Source organism: Capricornis sumatraensis, chromosome 9 (genome assembly GCF_032405125.1).
Source record: "Capricornis sumatraensis isolate serow.1 chromosome 9, serow.2, whole genome shotgun sequence".
In the NCBI taxonomy this organism is placed as follows: domain Eukaryota; kingdom Metazoa; phylum Chordata; class Mammalia; order Artiodactyla; family Bovidae; genus Capricornis; species Capricornis sumatraensis.
Genome location: NC_091077.1, coordinates 82,137,539 through 82,148,446, shown reverse-complemented (window position 1 = coordinate 82,148,446; position 10,908 = coordinate 82,137,539). Strand labels below are relative to the sequence as shown.

Below are 10,908 nucleotides of genomic sequence, written 5' to 3'. Positions count from 1 at the left end.
GCTATTGTTACCTGTTAATATCACTATTACTACCAATGTCCTCATCATTATCACTATCACTATTATTTATTTTTATCATCTGAATTATCCTTAAGAACAAAGCTTAACCTTAAGCATATCCTAAGAAAATGGGATGTTGTGTATGACTAAAACTCCCATTGCTTTATTAATGCCCTGTGAACGGGTTAAGCATTTTGGACAAAATTCACTAATGCTTTTAACTGACCAGAGATTACATATAATCACTCAGATAAGCCAGTCAGAAACCCTCAGTTTCACCTCTGACCATGACCTTGTGTGCTTCCAGCTCACCTACTGTATTTGTAAGGCTTCTTCAGAAAACCCAGCGTTCTTCAACAGAACCTAGGCGGACAGATAGGTATGACTTTAAGGAGCCGGCTAATGTAATCACAGAGAAAGGGCAAGTCCAAAATCTTCAGGGCAGGCTGGCAGATTTGAGACCCAGGGCAGAACTAATGTTGCAATTCAAGTCCAAAGGCCTCCAGCTGCTTGGATGAGGCCTAGCCACCTTACAGAAGGCAAGCTGCTTTACTCAAAGGACACCAATTTAAATGTTAATCTCATCCAAAAACACTATGACAGAAACATCTAGAGTAATATTTGACCAACTATCTGGGCCTTATCGGCCAGTCAAATAGACACATAAAATTAACCATCAAATCTACTCTGTCCGCCCACTCTAACTGTTTTGACCTTGTCAAGAAGTCCAATCCATTGATTTTACTCTTTCCAAACTCTCATCACCCCTCTTTTGTCCATCCTTCTCTCCTTGCTCAGATTAATCACTCACTGAAAAATCCTGAGCTCCTTTATCTCTTACGTTCTTTAAATTCCAGAATCTACCTACTTGGTGCTAGATCAATACATTCTATTGACTTTCCATCAGCAACACTGAATGAAAAAAAATAGTGAAACAATTTCTTTGAGATTTCTGTGGGAAAATAATTTTGAACCAAGAAAGCAGACTAATATTAAGGCCTAAAAAAAGTCATGAAGTTTACCACTCAGAATTTCTCAGAAAGAATTTGTAGAGGATAGGTTACAGGAAAAAAAAAAAAATTAAAAAAAATATATGGAAAAGCTATGAATTAAAAAATAATAATTGAGCAAGGAAAACTGTAAAGCTTATAGTTAAGTCTAAACAGCATTTGATTGCTTTAAAAAGAATAATTGGCAATTAAAATATTAGATATTCTCAAGAAAGAAGTCAGAAAAAGAAAGGGAATATGGTGGGGATTTGTGTGTTTGTATAGATTATACTTATCAGTTCACTCTAGCTGTTGTTCAGCAAACATGCTTCTAAATAGTGGCCTTTTATCTCTTATTTTAAAGACCCCTGGAAACATAATAACTGAAATGGAGAAATTTATAGCAATTATATTTAGATAATTCAAGTCAAAACAAACCCCCAAATCTTTACATATATTTTTTGAATACTTCAAATCAAAGGCAATTTTGGATTTCTCTTTAGTTTCTTTTAATTATCTCCAAAGAATTTCCTCAGTTTCCCACATCATTTGGCAAAAACAAAAGACAACATTTTAAGCATATTTATAACAAGATGCTCTGGCTTTGGTTCAAATTTAACTTTACCCTCTGGCCCGCATTGCTTTGCATTTCAATCGTCACCCAGTACACCCTTGCCAGTTTAATTTCAAATTATTTTTAATTGAGACTGAACACTACAAATTTGGGGTGTAGTAGAATATAATTTATGGGGACCAGCTGGAGAGCCAAAACTTTGATCAGATTGTCAATGTTAATGGGAATACCTAGATGTAAATGACTGATAGCCTAATCTGACCCATCTAATTGATTGTTTTTCACAGAATTACCTCCATTTCTTGAAGTTCTGAGACCATCATCCATCACTTTCAGAAAAAAAGAAAAATGTGGTAAGTAGCACTTACTTTGTGTAGTGTGATTCTATCATTAACTGTAAAAGCTCAATTTCTGACCTTCCTATTACATAATTAGTTTTATCAACTAATTATTGATGTGTTTTTATAATATCTAAAAGCAGTTTTAAAAGTTGTGTTTAAATTGTGTTAGATCTCGTCATGAGATTTATCAAATGAGTGTTAGAAAATGACAGGAAAATAGTTGATTAGCTTAGCGTCCTATGTACAACTTTCTAAACCCTGTCGTTGAATCCAGAGGTCAAATATTACAATGACTTGGGTTTTCAGATTGGATGGGCACTGAAAAGAAGAACAGTGCTTTTGTGAGTATTCGGCCCATCTACAAGTGCTGCCTCTGACTTCATCACTGAAATGAGAGTCATGGGAACATTTTGGCCTCAGGCAGGACAGGAGAGAAGAGAGAGACAATGCTTACTCCCTCCACCTCTGCTCACCCCTGTGTTCATGCCCTCGTTTCTGCTGAGAACTTGCTGTTTATGACAGCTGCTCACACTTGAATCTTGAAGACGAAAGCTAAAGGATTCCACTGGGCATTCCAGAATAGATCATTATTTGCCTTTATGTCCTATAAGAAAGTACCTTTCAGCAAAATATCTCTTGCTGAAGATCAGGCTATTGTATATGGTTGTGAAAAAACATTTTGACCTAGGAGTCAAAATCCTAGGTATTAGTCTCAGACCTTTTATGGCTAAACTAATCCCTGAGGTACGTTTTTAAAAGTCTAGACAGGCAACAGAAATTTTTAATGCTGCACATGTACTTTATGGGTACTAGAAGGAGACAGCCCCAAACCCCCCTTTCCTCTAGCTTTTTAAATATCAATGAAAACAGCTTGAATTAAATTATTTACTTGACATTACTTTATTCATTCTCATTGGCCTAATTATCTCCTCTATGATCCTTCTCAGCTTCCTTTGCTTGGTGCTCTCACCTGTCTGCACAGAGCAGCCCATTTCTACTCCTGGGCCCAAAAAACTTAATCATAGAGCCAAGAAAATCACCTGCTTTCATTCATTAGATGTACTATAATTTAAAGTATTGTAATATGAAGAAAGCTAAACTCACATTCTATTATAATTAAAAGAAAAAAAGAAAAATCAATGGAGAGACTTCCTTAGTGGTCCAATGGCTAAGACTCTATGAACCCAGTGCATGGGGCCCAGGTTCGATCCTTAGTCATGGAAATAGGTCCCATGTGCCACAACTAAAAGTTCATATACCACAGTTCAAGATCCTGTGTGCCACAATGATGATCAATGATCTTACAGGCTGCAATTAAGACCCGGTGCAGACCAATAAATAAATAAAAATAAATATTTAAAAAAGATCTAATGGAAATGTTTTCATTTTGAATGTTTTCAGTTACTATACTAACATAGTATCTCTCTAAAGTTGACCATCAGTATCCAGGGAAAGAAGAAATAATTATTGTTATTAGGTAAGAAGCTCAACATAGGATCACAAACATGTTTATAATGTTAGATCATCATATTCTGATTAACATATTTTGACAACTAAACTCTAAGTTCCTGTATGGCAGTTCCATCCCAGCATGAACCAACCATAGTTTGAGAAATGATGACATATGAACCATCATAGAAGATTTTAAAAGCATAGAAAATCTTCTTTTGTGATACTAAAGGGCAAGAAATGACAAACTGTTTTGTTTTTTTAATTACAATAAATAAACTCAAGTGGCAGGTAGATATTAAGACTACATTTTTCAAGTTTGGTTGATATATATATAATAGTGGGGTCTCTGTCTCTCTGTTCTTTTTTTAATACAGAATGCTTTACAAGTTTGCATGCCATCCTGCACAGTGGCCATGCTTATCTTCTTTGTTTCATTCCGATTTTATTATCTGTGCTGCCAAAGTGAGTACAGTGGGACCTTTATTTCAACTCAGTGCTGGGCATAGAATAGGCCATCAGTACACGCATTCTGAATGGATGAAGCTGGCTGATACACTGATACTTACTTGGCATAAGGTGTTGTATATTCTCATCATCCTATATAATGTAGGTGAACTAGCACTTCTCTTGATTTCAGTTTTATTTTTGGCCACAATATGTTATAAGTAAACTGATCCATTAAAAAAAAAAACAAAAAATGAAGTCTGAATCATAAGATAAATAATGGAATGAAAAGACTTGTACCCATTTCCATCCCTATTGAAGGAAGAAGGTGGAGGGTTCAAATGCAGAACCAGGGCTGACTCACAGCAGACATCCAGGGACTCCTTTATTTCCCTTCACCACCTCTATTTTCTCCTCCCTCTTGTATGACAAGCCTAATGATTGAGGACATTTATACCTATTGAATATAAAAAGAAGCTAATCATTTGGGGATCAAAATATCTTTAAAATGGCAAGGTGAGCAGATCTGAGCTTTGCTAAGTCAGTCCACAGGTCAGCCAGTAAAAAGTAGCCACAGATTGATAGCAAGGTGAGAAATGCAGGTCAGAAGGGACAATTTAGAGAAAAAGGGCAGTTGGTTAAGGGCTTTTGCTATGACCAGTAGAAGGATGGGGTGGGTGGTGGACAGATTTGAAGCCACCCTTCTCTGGGATTGTGGAAATAGGCAAGACAGTCATGTTTAGGGGAAATTTCACTTGGCATCTGGCCGAGGTTACTTGGGGCTCCATCATGCTAGGCTTCTCAATCAGAGTGAGTAATTTCCAGCAGAATTTAATATCTGTAAAGCAGTCATAACTGCTTGTCAGTGGATGCACACAAGAGGAAGAAGGGGGGCAAGCTACTTAAGGAACTACAAAGGCTTCTGTCACTTACCTCCCTCACAGTCTGAGTCTGCAGGTTTCTACCTGTTTACTTTTATGATAACATATTGAAAAATAGCTCAAGTTCTTTATAAAATGAATAGTTTGAATGTTATACTGACTTTATTTGAATACTTATCTTCAACCAGATAGCTCCCTTTGGTGATCTTTCCTCTGAGTGAAACAGTTGACAGCTAAGAAGCGCTTCTAGTTTCAACGTGTTTACCTGCTCACTTCTGTCTTTGAGATTGTGGTTTGCCCTGACACAATGCACAAATATACAGAGGTTCAGAGACTAAGAGATTTTCTTGGGAAGAGACATATATTGTTATTGTTGGTCAATCTCTTAAGTCATGTCCGACTTTTGCGACCCCATGGACTGCAGGACAACAGGCTTCCCTGTCCTTCACTATCTCCTGGAGTTTGCTCAAACTCATGTCCACTGAGTCAGTGATGCCATCCAAACATCTCATCCTCTGTTGCCCCCTTCTCCTCCTACCCTTGGACTGCAAGGAGATCGAACCAGTCAGTCCTAAAGGAAATCAACCCGGAATATTTGTTGAAGGACTGATGCTAAAACTGAAGCTGCCATACTTTGCCCACCTGATATGAAGAGCTGACTCACTGGAAAAGACCCTGATGCTGGGAAAGACTGAGGGCAAGAGACAAGTGTGAAAACTTCTATTTATTTTAAAAGGGCAGGTTGAGTTTGTGTGTCTTTTGTGTTTGGCGAGACATGTCAATCCAGTATGCAGAAGAAACAAAATTCTGTAGAATTAGTTTTTCACGAAGAGAATGAAAATACTGTCATTTATATAAGTAAATGAGTTTTTCTTTAAAAAATGAAATTATCCTGAGAATGACTTTCATATCTTTTTGGTTACACATTTACAAGTATAATGTGAAGAATTACCATCTATTTAGCTCTAGTGGGACTCAAGTCCTCTGCATAGTGATTTTCTCTGCCCTGTTTTCTCCTGTTTATCAAAAGACACTGGCTTCTTAATTAACCTGCCTCTTTCTCCTGTACGCCTTAGAGTGAGATTCTTAAAGGAAGATCCAAACATGTCCTGCATTGGAATCATCTGCACAATTTTTTCCATGTAGATTCCTGGGCCATAGTCCACCTTTACTAAATCAATTTTTCTGAGCTCGAGGCCCAGGATTTTGCATTTTTAATAAAGTCGTCAACTGATACACACAGAATTTCAAAATTCTTTCAAAATGGGAAAACGTATCTTCCAGGGAGTGGAAGCTTTAATGTAAAAGTGGGGCATGGGCAGAGGACTTAGAGCTTTTATGCCAAGGGAACACAATCACACTTCAAGAAGAAGTTTTATAAACTTACACATTAAAAATGCACATTTCCAATAGTATTTTGCGGATACTTATCATACTGGTAATTTACTGGCAGGCTTCCCAGGTGGCTCAGTGAGTACACAATCTGCCTGCAACGCAAGAGACTTGAGTTCGATCACTGGGTCTGGAAAATCCCCTGGAGAAGAACATGGCAGCCCACTCCAGTATTCTTGATTGGAGAATCCCATGGACAGAGGAGCCTGGTGGGTGACAGTCCATGGGGTCTCAAAGAGTTGGGCCAGACTGAAACGACTGAGCACACGCACAATTTCCTGGCAGGATTAATTGAACTGGAATAAATGCTTAATGTAGGAATACACACTTCTTCTTATGGAAGTTTAAAAGTGACATAACATGACTTTATTGCTTTAGTGGCCACAGAGACCTGCATTCCTGTGGCTGAGCATCACAGGAGGATTTTCTGTCCCATTGCACCATGGAAAAGCAGAAGTTGGCAACATCCTGACCCTATATCTATTACACACACAGTTACTTGTATGTGATAAGCAGCAGAACTTGATGATAACACTTCAGTTGCTTGATATGACAGTTTCTCAACTTTAGCTAGTGAGTTAATATATTACCAAGTAAGTCTTTCAAAAATGTCTACCAAAGCAGAAAATTTTGAAACAGGTCATGCAGAGACACCTATCAACACTGAGATGGACTACAGCTTGCCTCCCCTGTACTTATGGCAAGAGCAGTCCTTCCAGCACTGGCTTCATATTCTAATCTCTCAGAGCTTCCTAAAAAAACCCATAACTGAGCTTCATTTCATCAGTTCAGTTCAGTTCAGTTCAGTCGCTCAGTCGTGTCTGACTCTTGGCGACCCCATGAATCGCAGCACGCCAGGCCTCCCTGTTCATCCCCATCTCCTGGAGTTCACTCAGACTCATGTCCATCGAGTCCATGATGCCATCCAGCCATCTCATCCTCAGTCGTCCCCTTCTCCTCCTGCCCCCAATCCCTCCCAGCATAGTGGGGGAAAAATCAGAAGACCTGGAAAGGGATATCTTCAGTACTGAAAGGCTGAAGAGAGGTATATTTTGGAGGAAAATGGGCCTACATAAAGTGTCCAATAGCCAGATCACAACGTTTAGCACATTCTCTTAGTGAAGATTGTAGGATCGGAACCCTAATAGTGAAAGTATAAACTCTCAACATTGGGGAGAATGAGGAGGGAACCATCATTGGACTAGACATTTCAATACTTTCCTAGAAGTACAAGGATGATTGGGATTGGATGATTTGGAGGAGAGGGTGCTGAAGCCTGAAAGGGGAGGGGAGAGCTACAGGAAAGATGGAAAACCGTTAGTACTGCACAGCACTGAGAATGTGGTTCGTTGGATCACAGGGACAGGGGAACGTAGGGGTGACGCGGGGACACAGAATGGGGGTTAACTGAAGTACAGTACATTGACCACCCTGCCATAGCCTTTGCTTCCCCTGCACACAGAGGTCCTAAAAGCCAGCACTCCTTAAACAAGTAAACCAAGGAAAAAAGGGGGAAGATATTTTCTCATTGTACTGAATGAACAATCTAAGGAGAACCAAGACAGGCAGGAAAAGCCCTGTGGCAAATGCCCCGGTTCTGTCATTTTAAAGTCCCCGGTGTGAGAGCTGGCTGGTTGACCAGCCTCACTACCACCAGAGAGCTCACAGACTACCTTCTGTGGCCTCATGCTTAACTCTAATTAAAAAACAAGGGACACTGAATATGAGAAAAGCTTGCAACAACAAAAAAAGTGAAAGATAAAAATTAACAAACGGGAAAAAATAAATGATCCTAGAGGAGATAGTTCGGAGAAGGCAATGGCACCCCACTCCAGTACTCTTGCCTGGAAAATCCCATGGATGGGAGAGCCTGGTAGGCTGAAGTCCATGGGGTTGCTAAGAGTCAGACACGACTGAGTGACTTCACTTTCACTTTTCACTTTCATGCATTGGAGAAAGAAATGGCAACCCACTCCAGTGTTCTTGCCTGGAGAATCCCAGGGACGCGGGAGCCTGGTGGGCTGCCGTCTATGGGGTCGCACAGAGTAGGACACGACTGAAGCAACTTAGCAGCAGCAGCAGAGGAGATAGTTAATTCAGAATTCAGGAAAAAACTCTTCTAATCTGTATTAGAGAAATTAGAGAAGACTCTGCACCCATAAACAAAACAGGATGCAACGAAAAGGAAAATGAGAGAACAAAAAGAGGTCTGCTGCTGCTGCTGCTGCTAAGCCGCTTCAGTCATGTCCGACCCTGTGTGACCCCATAGACGGCAGCCCACCAGGCTCCCCCATCCCTGAGATTCTCTAGGCAAGAACACTGGAGTGGGTTGCTATTTCCTTCTCCAATGCATGAAAGTGAAAAGTCAAAGTGAAGTCGTTCAGTCATGTCCCACTCTTCGCGACCCCATGGACTGCAGCCTACCAGGCTCCTCCGTCCATGGGATTTTCCAGGCAAGAGTACTGGAGTGGGGTGCCATTGCCTTCTCCACAAAAAGAGGTCTAGGTACTTTAAAATATATTTCAGTTTCAGTTTCAGTTTCAGTTCAGTCACTCAGTCGTGTCTGACTCTTTGTGACCCCATGAATCGCAGCACGCCAGGCCTCCCTGTCCATCACCAACACCTGGAGTTCACTCAGACTCACGTCCATCGTGTCAGTGATGCCATCCAGCCATCTCATCCTCGGTCGTCCCCTTCTCCTCCTGCCCCCAGTCCCTCCCATCATCAGAGTCTTTTCCAATGAGTCAACTCTTTGCATGAGGTGGCCAAAGTACTCGAGTTTCAGCTTTAGCATCATTCCTTCCAAAGAACATCCAGGGCTGATCTCCTTTAGAATGGACTGGTTGGATCTCCTTCCAGTCCAAGGGACTCTCAAGAGTCTTCTCCAACACCACAGTTCAAAAGCATCAATTCTTCAGCGCTCAGCTTTCTTCACAGTCCAACCCTCACATCCATACATGACCACAGGGAAAACCATAGCCTTGACTAGACAGACCTTTGTTGGCAAAGTATGCTTTTGAATATGCTGTCTATGTTGGTCATAACTTTTCTTCCAAGGAGTAAGCATCTTTTAATTTCATGGCTGCAGTGATGATCTGCACTGATTTTGAGCCCCCCAAAATAAAGTCTGACACTGTTTCCACTGTTTCCCCATCTATTTCACATGAAGTGATGGGACTGGATGCCATGATCTTCATTTTCTGAATGTTGAGCTTTAAGCCAACTTTTTCACTCTCCACTTTCACTTTCATCAAGAGGATTTTTAGCTCCTAAAATATGTTTAGGTACTTTAAAATATGAAACTAAAACATAGAAAGTAAAAAAATGAGTGGTTAGAAGATTGTTGAGTGAACTTTCTAGAATAAAAACCCAAATGCTAAAAAGACAGAAAATATGAGAGAAACGTTGTAAGACATATATTCACATATATACTTATTCAATAGCTCAACATCCTGTTCATAGGCATTTTAGAAACAGAACAGGGAAGACAGAAGGGAGGAAACAAGAAAGGAGATTTCCTAGAGCAGAAGACAAAAGGCTTCAGACTAAATAAGTCCAGGGAGTCCCCAGTGCATCAAACATTAGAGCCCACACGGTGAGATTGTCATAGATGTTCAGAATATCATGGCGGAAGATTATCCTAGTAATTTCCAAGGAGAAGAAACAGCACATCAACAAAATAACAAGCGTAAGTTTGGCACTGGTTATCCAGTCAACCATTTTGAATGCTAGAAGATAACGGAGGAATGCCTTCAAAGATTTAAGCAGAAATTATGTTCAACCTAAAATGCTAAAAACAGCCAAGCCCACTGTCCAAAGAAAGACACATTTTTAAAAAACCTAAAAAAATGTAGCTCCCTGAAAGGTACTATCCTATGTCTTAGGATACATTATAGCACAATGAGACAGTAAACCAAGAAAAGAACAAAATGTAAGGTCTAACAAACAGATGATCCAGTCTAGGAAAGGACTGTGATGATCCATCCTAGAGAGAAATCAGAAAAACTTGGAGCAGGATAACGGAAGGCTTGGGAAAAGGTATTAAAGGAAAAAATATTTAATACTATTCTTGAGATACTAAAACAATCTAGAAGACAGAAAGGGCAGACAAAGTAAGAAACAAAACAAACTAAAGCAAAACACATAGGAACTCTAAGAAAACAAACCAGATAAGACACCAAGTATAGGACTCGCCAGTGGTCTGGTGGTTAAGACTCCACCTTACCAATGCAAGTGGTGCGAGTTTGATCCCTGGTCAGGGAACTAAGATTCCACATGTTGCAAGGTGCAGCCAAGAAAAAGAAGCTAAGTATAACCATAGCACACTACTTAGTATTGTATGGATTTTATTTGTATTCTTTTCTTTAAATTTTAATTAATTTATTTATTTTACATTATTTTACTTTACAATACTGTATTGGTTTTGCCATACATTGACATGAATCCACTACGGGTGTACATGAGTTCCCAATCCTGAACCCCCCTCCCCATTTGTATTCTTATTAGAATGTGAAAAATGGTTAATGACTGAATAGACTACCTAAAAAGATAGGATTACATACTTGTTAGGAGCACTATCTCTAAAATTCTTACCGGCTGTATGAATCTAGACATTTTCTTGATTGCTATTTCATTCAATTTCCTTTCTATAAGATAGAAATAATAATAATTATGTATTTTATAGTTTTGTGAGGCTTAAATGAGTTACTTTATACAAAGTACTTGTAACAGTGCTTAACCCACAGAAAGTCCTCAATAGGTGTTAGCTAAACAATAACAAACCACATATTAAAAAAATAGAAGTTTTTCTTGACACAGAACAAAATAAGCTAATA

General features: G+C 39.4%; 1 non-coding gene across 1 annotated transcript; it reads right to left on the bottom strand.

Annotated features, from left to right (window-relative positions):
- Positions 1-3,720: 3,720 nt before the first annotated feature.
- Positions 3,721-3,826, bottom strand: LOC138086692 (U6 spliceosomal RNA). Its single transcript, XR_011145404.1, has one exon. It is a non-coding gene; the product is annotated as a U6 spliceosomal RNA (small nuclear RNA).
- Positions 3,827-10,908: the final 7,082 nt, after the last annotated feature.